General features: G+C 39.1%; 1 protein-coding gene across 3 annotated transcripts in view; it reads right to left on the reverse strand.

The window, feature by feature from the left end:
• Positions 1 to 11,104, reverse strand: part of trps1 (trichorhinophalangeal syndrome I) — a 110,213-nt gene that overhangs the window by 98,524 nt on the left and 585 nt on the right. The window contains exon 1 of one of the 3 annotated variants that reach the window (XM_034891674.1): positions 10,729 to 10,980. The exons of 1 other annotated variant lie outside the window; for it this stretch is intronic. The gene's annotated coding sequence lies outside the window, so the exon portion shown is untranslated. Of the gene's footprint in view, positions 1 to 10,724; positions 10,981 to 11,104 lie in introns of those variants that run through there. One more of the 3 variants, XM_034891675.1, reaches the window with a different exon arrangement.

Raw genomic sequence — 11,104 nt, forward strand, 5'->3', positions numbered from 1 at the left:
ATAGACACCTCTCTTTATCCCATCTTTCTTTACTTCCTACCGCCCCAGAATTGAAAAACTACCCTTTCCCTCTTCTTCATCTATTCTACCTTAAACCCCACCCCCTACTACCCACACACACACACACACATTTCTGACTGTGGGCCTCTGACACCCACCTTCTCCTCTCACCCCACAAAAGTCTCAAAGACCCCCAGATGTGTGCCCCCTTAATTTCCATTTAAAAAAAGAACCACCTCCCTTCCTCCATCATCCATCTAACCATGCGCGCGCGCGCGCGCACACACACACACACACACACACACACACACACACACACACACACACACACACACACACACACACACACACACACACACACACACACACACACACACACACACACACACACACACACACACACACACACACACACACACACACACACACACACACACACACACACACATGCTGACTGTCAAAAGTATTATTTATCCACAAACATGCCGATGGTAACTAATTTTATGTATCTGCGGTCTTCAACTGCTGGTAATGACCCTGCAGATGAGTCCTGATATGGTTATCACTTAAGGCTACTACTATAGTGTTTTAAGAAGGATGTGGTTTGGATGTATTGCCTTAAACAATAATCTGCAAAAGCTGCACAGCCTCATTGTTGCAATGAGGGCTGTGCAATGAATCAAAAAGTTAACAAAACCAATAGTCTCAACTCTCTAACCAACCACATTTCAGACACACTGGTATGTTTGATGGATGCAAAATTGATTTTATTTAGATCTTCCTGCACTTATGTTAAATAAATATTACTCAGTCACAATCCATGGATTTTTGTTTATTGTTAGTACAAAGATTTAATATACGAGGTCCACTGTAAGGACGGGAATTTAGGTGTGGAAATTGGTTGTTATGTATAATGTCAGAAAATACTGTAAAATGTCATCAGTTATCCAAAGCAAAAAGGTAAAGCCTTTCAAATTTATTGTTTTGTCCGATCAATATTACAAAACACAAAGATATGCAGTTAACAGGTATAAAAGACTAAAAATAAATGCTTTGTGATTCCTGTTTTGTAAACAATACTATACAGCAATAGTACATTATCCTAACTACTTACAGTGCTAGTCTAATGAAGCACCTCAACAAAAGGAGTGAATGCCTCTAAATCTGATCACTGTTCAAACCCATTCAATAGTGTTGACCGAGACGACCCCATGGCATTACAATTTCACATCAAATAATTCCATACATTATATGTGATACACACATTAAACTAAAGTTTCTGTACCAGGACAAAATTCTACACTTTTAAAAATGCAGATTAAGCACTCTTAACTGCTGTAAGAGAAGATGAATCCCTGCTTCTTTCAAAGTTTATGTGGTTTGAAGCAACGCCCTGAGGGCATCAGCTCAAACTGTCTGCAGGGCTGTACCCTCTAAAGCCCAAAGCTGCTACTGCAGGATCATTTTACACAGAATCAGAAAACCAAGCTCAGCCCGATCGTGCAGATAACAGGTGAGACAGTTAGCTCTATCTACATTAGACTGGTTCTTTCAGATTTGGGCAGAAATGTCAAGCTGGACCAGAGTCAAGTTGGAAGAGTGTAATATCTCCCTTTGCTTTCTTCCTGACGTCTCTGTGCTAAGGAGAAGCTGGCCAGGGTGACATGAATAAAACAACACAACAGGCCAGATGGCCTTTTATAAATTACTCTTACTAGATCCATGGGTAATCTTTATTTTAAAGTTTTTTTACAGTACTAACCGACAAGTCCAACCAGTCCACACGGCCAGAAGCAACAAATCTGCAGAGGTTAGTGTCGCTATTCGCTTTAATGAAAAAAAGGACAAGCATGTTAGTCCTTTAAATTATAGTTTTAATTTGAGGGGACGCCATAAAATGTCTGCCCCTTATTACAGACAGACAAACACACACCAGCGTTCACACTGACAGACACATGTATGCACAGAGTGAGGACAAAGACTACTTTGAAAAGTTCCTCAGCCACCAGATGTTTTAGCCAGATCCCAGACTACAAAACTAATGGGGCAGTACGTGTGTGTGTGTGTGTGAGCCCAATAGTTTTTAATAGCGGCAGAAATATATATGTATGTATATAACCCTGGGTTAATATTGTGTATACATGTACAAAAGAACAGAACTCCTAACACAAACACACCCATCCAGGATCTAAAGATATAATGCTAAACTGTCTGACTGTACGACACATGCTAAATAAAAAGGCATGTTTGCCACAGGAACCAAATCAAATCTTGGAACAAATCTTATTCTGACTGAGAAAGATCACCATAGCAAACAAACGTCAGTGTGCATTCACACTTAAAATGTAATTAAATGGAGAATTCGGACAAGTTTTTATTTTAATCTTGATCGCTACAAATATGCAAGTACCTTCAATAAAAAAAGGCACCACTGAGTAGCTTTTTTGAGGTATATAGGTAATTGAACACTGTAGTAGTTATGACAATATCAGGAACTATGTAACTACATGGAATTACCTATTATTGAGGAGTAAATAAAGTACAATTTATCGTGAAGGGCATGGAGGACGCCCACTGAACCCACCGGTGCTCGGGGGATTTTTGTCAGCTGTGGGAGGGGAGGAAGCCGGGGATGAGGCTGCCTGCCCGGCTAAGGAATCTACTACACAGATTGATACCGCCAAGCCTCCTACTCATTAACAACAGATAGATCTATCACACACAAAATGGATGAGCTACAAATACACACGGAACTGCTGCTTTGTGATTTTCAGAAAAGCCTGGCTGAACACACTTACCGATAGCAGCTAACAGCTAACAGCTAGCTCTAGCAGCTAACCAAGCAAGCAAGCTACCCACCGGCAACATCAAGACAGGGTAGGTGAATTAAAACAATGTCTAAGTTGAAAATGCAACTTGATGTTACGTAAGGGCCCTGTTTATGTTGTACAGACATATTAATTTCATTGTGTGTCTGTTAAGAGGCACAAAGGCACTCTAAAACTTGCCCCGTTAACTGCCGTTTTAGCTCAGTGGAAGCTTGTACACGAAGCTGCAGCAAATCAGTGTTGCCTGCCTTTTTTTTCAATCAAAAGTACTCGCGTTTGATTGAGATCAACAATAACAAAAAAATTGGTTGGAATTCTCCTTTAATTCCATTCTCTGAACAAGCAAATCAAGTATGTTGACAACGGTAACAGTATGATCAAGCACACCCAACGCTTACAGTCTCTTTTGAGTCGTTACAGTAAGAAGAAGAGAAAACTGAGATTTAAAGATAAAGAAACACAGTGAGGCAAAGCAACACATCAGTCAGCCGAGCAATTCAAGTGTGTGTGTGTGCGTTCTTTGTTTGACTGTTGACAGAACAGACAGTTAACCTTCAGTACAGAAACAATCAATGAGTCAATTTGATTTAAAGCTGCGAATGAGACAGATTTGATCAACGGATGGAGATAATGTTGGTAGACTGTTACAATAACTGATAGCCATCTATCAACAAATGTTAAACTGTCTGGAGATAAATGCTCTCCAATACTGCAGGCAAAACATGAGAAGTTGGGCATTATTGATTTATTGGTGATATATAGCAGGAACGGATGCCATATTAATGAAATATATTGAACTACAGAGGCTTGAAATCTTGAAACATCCACATAAGACATATTGCTAAAGTGATGCTGCAAGAAACTCACAATTTGCCCTGATAGTAGCTTAGGGAAAGGTGACGTAAAATACAGTTCCCGTCTGTCGTACACATGATGCAACCTTTTGATGAATACAAATTTTTAACCTGTGAAAGTAGGAAACCCGACAGTTTTGGACTAAAAAACAGGTGGATCTGTCGATTCACAGTGGCCAATTTACCTACGTGCATGAAATCTAAAAAGTTTCTTTCATTCAGAATTAATTGACCGTGCCCTCACTTTGGAGCTTGACAACCGAGTTGCTTCCTCGATAAAAAAAATAACACTTCTTCTTGCGAAAGGTCTCGCTGAATTAAGCATAGAGTACTTGAAGAAAATGGTTCAGTACTCTCTCCATCTGCGTGTTTTCAGCTTCAACACAAAGAAGGTTGCAACATGAATCACATTTAAATTCATGCCACTTTTAAATTTTTGGTAGATCATTGTCACTGTCTGTCTGCTGGGTGAAAACTGGAAGAAATTAAAGATGGAGTTGAGCTCACAGGAAAACATGAGCACAGTAAACTAATGAAATTGTACAATGCATTTTCACAGCTTCATGTTACAATCACTCTTTGTGTACTTTTCTTTATCTCCTCATTGAACTATACTGTCGGGTATACCCAATGTATAATATAACTTTATACATTTAAGAGACTACACTGGCTTTTGAATGTGAGAAACATTTGGAAAACCGTCATCTCAAGTCTTAATGTATGTTCTGAAAAGAATACCAGAATTACTTGAGATGTTGTTCATTTATTTTTTGGTTTCTTTTTTCCCAAATACTTGAAATGCATGCCATATGTACTTTTCTACAGCTACAGTACTTTTCTTTTTAATTTGTCAAGACAGAGTGTTAAAACAACTTCTTAAAACACTGTTCCCAACAACTTCCTAAATATAAAGACAAGTATATGGCGTGTAAAAAAAAACTAAAGTCTTTAGGGGATGCTATCCTGACATAGACTTCCAAAACTCCCTGTTGGTGTCCCTGTAGTATTGGCAACAAGCTGAGCTTATCATACAGTCATACTGTACATACTCGTGATAAGTAAAGAAACTAAAAATAATCTCTGACAGATTCAAGCTGAATGTTTACTGTGATGGATTATCTGAACAAGTCAAATTGGCTTTTCTGAAGGTAGCAAAACAAGCTTGAATCTCCTCTTCTGTATACTGACACAACTGGGATTATTGTGAAAGAGAGCGTAAACCTATGCAATTAGAACACAACAAAAACTTCTGGCTAACGTGTTTACACTGACATTGGATTATAGGAAATAATCGTGTCTAAAATAAAAAAAAGATAAATGTAACTATGAGGGACTGATGTGACAGCTGCAAGTATATTTGGCCTACTCCCCGGACCACAACCTCATGAAATACTGTAGCTCTAAGAAAAATCTGTCTTGGACCTCAATCACATTTATTATGCAAGGATTTAAAATTTAAAAAGGGCAATTCCCCAATTACTCATCTCAAATGCGAAATTGATTCCCCTTTTATGATGTTTGCTGCGGGTTTTGGCTCAATATTTATCTGCATAAGTTATTGTTATTAGACTTTACCTTTTAATGTAGAGCTCCATTTTCAAATGGGAAAGCATTAAGGAGGAAGGTTTTATTGACAATTACCACAACAAGAGCTACAATAACGGTGGAAAACATAAGTCAAACTAACTTTTAATGCACCACCCGAGTGTAAATGGGCTGACGGCCTTTAGTCTCAATAAATAAACGATTTATAATGCAGAGCTAATGTAAATAACTCGGTTACGTTTGTTATTACGATCTCTGTGACACCAACATTTAAAACACATGGAAGTTTTATTCACATAAAATCTAATCAGACTTCCGTGACCAAACACACTCTACTTTGTTTCAAGACAGACAACTGTTTATAGGAAAGCTACATTCTTCTCCTAATGACATTCAGTCATAAACATTTGAGCTTTTCCTTTGTGGGACCCTTCAAACCCGGAACAACACCTGCAGTATCACTTGGAGAAAGGTGGAAGCAGAAGGCGAGCAGGAGCTCACAGGCACACGTTTGGGACTTGGAAAATGTGGAACTTCTGGCTGTATGATTAAAGCACAAAGTCGTATTTGTCTAACATGCGGCGCGCACACAGAAACTACCGCCGTGTAGTAAATGTGACAAAATCTTTTCCAGACAATATTCTCGTTTTGGAAATCGCAGCTGATTTGCTCATGTTTAAGAATTGATTCATTTTCAATAAGATCTTCATTTATTTGAAATGGAATCGAACGCAGTCTTGGAACAAATCATCCATTGTGTTTTACATGAGGTCCGGACTCATATGAACAGTGATTGATAACTAAACATCTCGGTGCACAGGAAGCATGAGCGTGTTGAGTGGGCTGCTGCTGAGTCAAAGCAGTCAGAACTCGCAACTCATAACACATCACATAAAAAGCAGGCAGGTTTCTCAGACGAGTGTGCTTTCGTTAACTGGTTCAGGAGCCAAAGTTATGTTGATTAAAAATATGGTTTCCAAATCTCTTCTGGTAGGGGTATTTCTAGTACCCCAAACATACATGGCATGTCAATTTAGAAACTATGTCATCTACTCTATGTTTCAGAGACTGAACTGATAGTCGTAGACAAAAAGTTACAAGGACGAGCAGGTGTTGTGGCATTTGAACATACAACCTTTTGGTAACGACATAGTCTCTATAACCACAAGACCATACTGCTGCCTGGGTCATCACCTTCTACTGGGGCCTAAACCCGCTCAACCACCACTTTATCGGTCTCCAGTGTATAGTGACAGACGGATTATTTACTCTCTTGGATCAAAGAAAGAAAAATTGTCCCATATTTAGGATCCGTCTGTCCCAAAAGAAAACTACAAAAGGGGGGGGGGGGGGGGGGGGGGGGGGGAGAATCATTTCACTCTAAACCAAGACCATGTGCTCGTTATCTGAAGCAGGCCGTCTACAAGACAGACTTAAAAGTCTAAAATAAAACCAAAGACATTACAGACAAACTCAAGCCTAAACAAGGCTGTACTAACCACAGACAGAGAGTGGGGATGACATTTTGGGCATTTAGCAGACACTCTTTTCCAGAGTGCCTTCCAGTAACTGCAACAGGACAATAAGCTCAAATCTCTGTATCACCCACGTTAAGAGCAGCTTAAAATAAAGCAATGAAAGAGGCAGAACAATGTGCCCAGACAGTCAAATAAGTTCAAAACAATTGTGTCCTTGAGATACAAGCAAAACAAGAGACTACTTCTGTGTAATGCAGAAGTGGGATAGAAGTGCAAGCTACAGAGCTATGAGCCAAGAGAGCCAGAAGCCTTGCAAAAAGGTTATTTCTTAAAATAAACTATCCGTGACAAATTATGTTTTCCTTTATCTGAACTGCAGGCAGGTTGAGATGAATAATGGCCGATTGCTTTAATGCAAGCTATCTTTTCCTGTTTATTTGAAACAGTGAGAGTTCAGACAATGCCCGTTCATGAATAAATGGGATCAGAAATTAGAAAATAAATGAGAGTTGTGCATCCACATAGGAAAAATACTTAAAACTCTTGAAGAAAAGAGCATCCTATCCCTTCTAATCTACTGTGTTTGAACACTATATGATCTGCTTTTCTGCTAAGATCGCCTCAGCACAGATTTCACAATCACAGGAGCTTAATGGTGAGGTATGGACATGTTATGTAAATGTCAGCTGTGAACACGCGATGTATTATTTGAGCAAAGCTTTCCAGACAACTATCTGACAAATTAAACTACACGCACACAAAAAAAGCGAGTGTTAAAAACAATTGTTCCTGATGCCAATTCAGTCACAATTTACAGTTACTTGAACTAAACATTGCAAAATCTCCAGCTCAACTGATCTACTCAAATCAGGCAAAAAGTGTTTTTCACTTTCACACACTCATCTGTGGTGGGCAATGTCTGTGAACAAGATTATTTGTTAGCATGTTGATACGCCATCCGCCCACAGAATACCAGTTTAAGAACAGCAACAATAAGCCAAGATTAACTCAAATCGGTCCCCTGTTCCTTATGTCGAACATCAAAACAAGCTGTGACAGGGCACAGAACTCTAAGAAAGGACACGCGTCAGTCGGGCCCATAAGGAGAGAGACAGCAGCGACTGAGTGACTAAGGTTATGGCAGGAATTGTTACTTGCAATCTCCTAACTAATGGCAGCTTTTAGCAGGTAAAGAAATAAACTAAACTCACCTAAAACTCCGACAGTATCATGTAGACGAGGTGAAGTAGAAGTTTGACCGATTTAGAAATGTATATCAATCCTGGAAATTAGATTTTCTGTTGATGTATGGGTTCTTATCTAGAGTAGGTTATTGATTTAACTGTGTAATGTTCACAGTCCCGTCAGGTTTCTACAACTTCTCCAGGTTATGACCCGCTATTTGCCAAATTTTTTAAAGCATTTATGTCATATACATATATGACTCCTTTTGTTTCATGCTTTCTTTGCCTATAAATTTCAAATCACAGTTAACTTAGCCTTTTTTCAAATACACCAATATTAAGCATTTTCCCCAAAAAGAAAATAAGCAAAAAAGCAAACTCCTTTCTACCTTGACAATGATCAATTATAATGACTATCATTACAAGTTTGAGAAAATCATGTTTCATGATAAACTTTCTCTTTCCTTCCACACTACTTTATGACCATGATGCTTTCTTTGAGGAAGTAAACATGTCCACCAATAAAATCACCAGAATTTTTCGCCCCCCAGAAAAAACTGTTTTGACTGGGTTAAAATTTCCTTTTACACTCATCTCAAACCGGCCTTTGTCTCTTGTAACACAGCACTACTTTAAAAAAAAACCAACGGCAAATGCATGGCAGCCCACAAAATCACTACGGTTGTTCCTCATGTCTTACAGAACATCAAACCATCAATAAAACACAGGAGATACATTCCAGCTAGTTGAACAGGACATTTCTGACTTCCCTCACTACACGTGTTCTCTCTCTCTCTCTCCCTCAAAACTTTCTCTCTTCCAAGTTTCACCGCAGAGGCTTCACATATTGCAGCCATATGAGTAAGCCATGGCTGTCTCTACGGCATATACAGACACACACATACAGGAAAAAGCGCTGTGCTTTCTCCCATTCCGTCTCATACACACATACGGGAAAGAGTTTTACAAGCAGAGGTTCTCTTTAGGAAGTCGTCAACTGTTTTGACGTTTAATAGCAGCTACGAACAAGGCCGTAAGTTACAATAATATCCAGTGTCTGGAAAGAGGAACATTTAAAAACGTTATAGATCTTTGCTGACATTGTTAGATCCCATTTTTACTCCTTTTAAAGAATTGTGTTGAAAAGTTTGTAAAAGTTTATTAAAGGCGTATTACATGCATGACATCTATAGATATAAGAAGTAATTAGTTGGTCATACAACTATTCATCCTTGCTAAGGGGAAAACATTAACGGACAAAATGGAGCGGACAGCAAAGTCTGCGAAATAGTTCCAAACTAAATTAAAAGTTGATTTACTTACAAAGCCAGATGTGCCATTTTGAGTATCAAACTGTTGAAGTGAAGTCATCCATGTCAGGTTACAAAAGCAGTGGAGGAACTTGATTACATCTATAGAAATTTGTGGAACTATAAAAAAATGTAATATGTCCCCAATATGCATGCAAATGGTAAGACACTGTTTGAAAAGGTTACACATGAAGCTGCACATCAAGAACATTTATTGGATTTGTGTTGTAATATTGAAAAACAACCAAAATTCAAAAGTTTTATAAATCCTTTTGCTTATTTGTATTTTATATCTAGTGACCCCTAAACCAGTTTTAGAGACGCGTGTACCCTCTCCATGCTGCTGTGGCCGAGAGTACAAAACTTGCAAAAGTTGTCAGATCATCTTTTGTAACTTTTAACGAAATGTTGGAACTTTAAGTGAGTGTTTGAGATATTAATTTTTATTAAATAATTATTGCTTTCTTACTTTTAAAGTAACTACACTGAGTCAGTGTAGCGTGTCATCTAAATATCAGCTTGACATTGCAATGCTGTGAAGGTAAATATGTAGATAAACATGCAGCCAGCAAAACTTTGTCAACTTTACAACGTTATCCAGTAAATGAATACATTGATAAACCATTTAATAAAACAGCAACTGCAAGCTTTTCAAACGATTGTGAACAAGTGTGGGGTCAGAGTAAAGTCTCAGGGGCCTGCTCTGCTGTTAGAAAATGACTGAGGTTATCTGTTGAATAAAAGTCGGTCCACACATAAGCAGTTCTTTAGGGCCCAGAATTGGAGAATTGTGAAGGACTATGTAAAAAGCTTCCTTGCAGTGTGTGCCTCATTGTACTGGCTTCACATACTCTGCTCTCCCCACAGAGTTGTCATGCCTACCCAGCTCCCTTATCTCAAAGGAACATCACAGTTTCTTACGGGGGGGGGGGGATTTTTCAAAGTTGAGTGGAAATGCAACTCGGGCTTCCCGGCATCACCCATGAAAAGTTCAACAACATCCACAACAACAACAACAAATAAATAATGAGCATTATTTCTACTTAAGTTGATAGGAGAGATTGCTCGGGGATCTTTTACGACCATTCACATTCACCATGCGCTCTCGAGCTTCCTAACAATGAAAGAGGTGCAACAAAACAGCGCCATATCGGCTGTAAACCACTTGACAAACACAATCTCTTTGATCTAGTGTCACTTCGATTCCACTTTTAGCCCAATAAACTACAAGCATCGAAATGCGTTCATCTTTTAACATCAAGCTCTTTCCTCATTTTCTCTACGACGTGCGTCATTCGGAGGACCAAGATATCTGAACTTGAGTATCAAGTTTGCAGTCAGAATAGTAATGAAAAAGTTATCAATGAAAACACCCAAGAAGTAACCCACAGTAGTTACACGACAGCTACATCGTAGGGACAAAATCCCTCCAAGTCACCGGCGTCTAGCAACTCAAGTCAGGATGCCACTTATCGTAAATAATGCCAGAAAACAAGACAAAACTTAGACACAAAAAAACACAAACCTACTTGAGGCGACTAAGTCACTCCACGTCCCCTTGCTGTTGGCTTCAAACTCAGTCTTAAATCAAAGCAGTAGCACGTCCCCAGTAGCCCCCAATTTGTATTTGTGTAGCGTTTGGGTGTCCTAGCCTAAATGTAAATTGCCATGTGAATTCAAAGCGGTGCTGCTCTTTTCCTCTCTCTCATTCAGCAGATCCCTCTTTCCTTACCGACGCTGCTCAGGCCGTTGGTTACATAAGACGCAAACCGACTGCTGCCCGTCGTAAAACTACTAACGGCTAACAGAGCAATATTTGGTCTCCTAAATGCACCATTGATAGTCCCGGCTTCCTTTTAGGACGAACACATTTCATCTTCCCACTTGTCCGAGAGCATGCAAATC

Source organism: Etheostoma cragini, chromosome 14 (genome assembly GCF_013103735.1).
Source record: "Etheostoma cragini isolate CJK2018 chromosome 14, CSU_Ecrag_1.0, whole genome shotgun sequence".
Taxonomy (NCBI): domain Eukaryota; kingdom Metazoa; phylum Chordata; class Actinopteri; order Perciformes; family Percidae; genus Etheostoma; species Etheostoma cragini.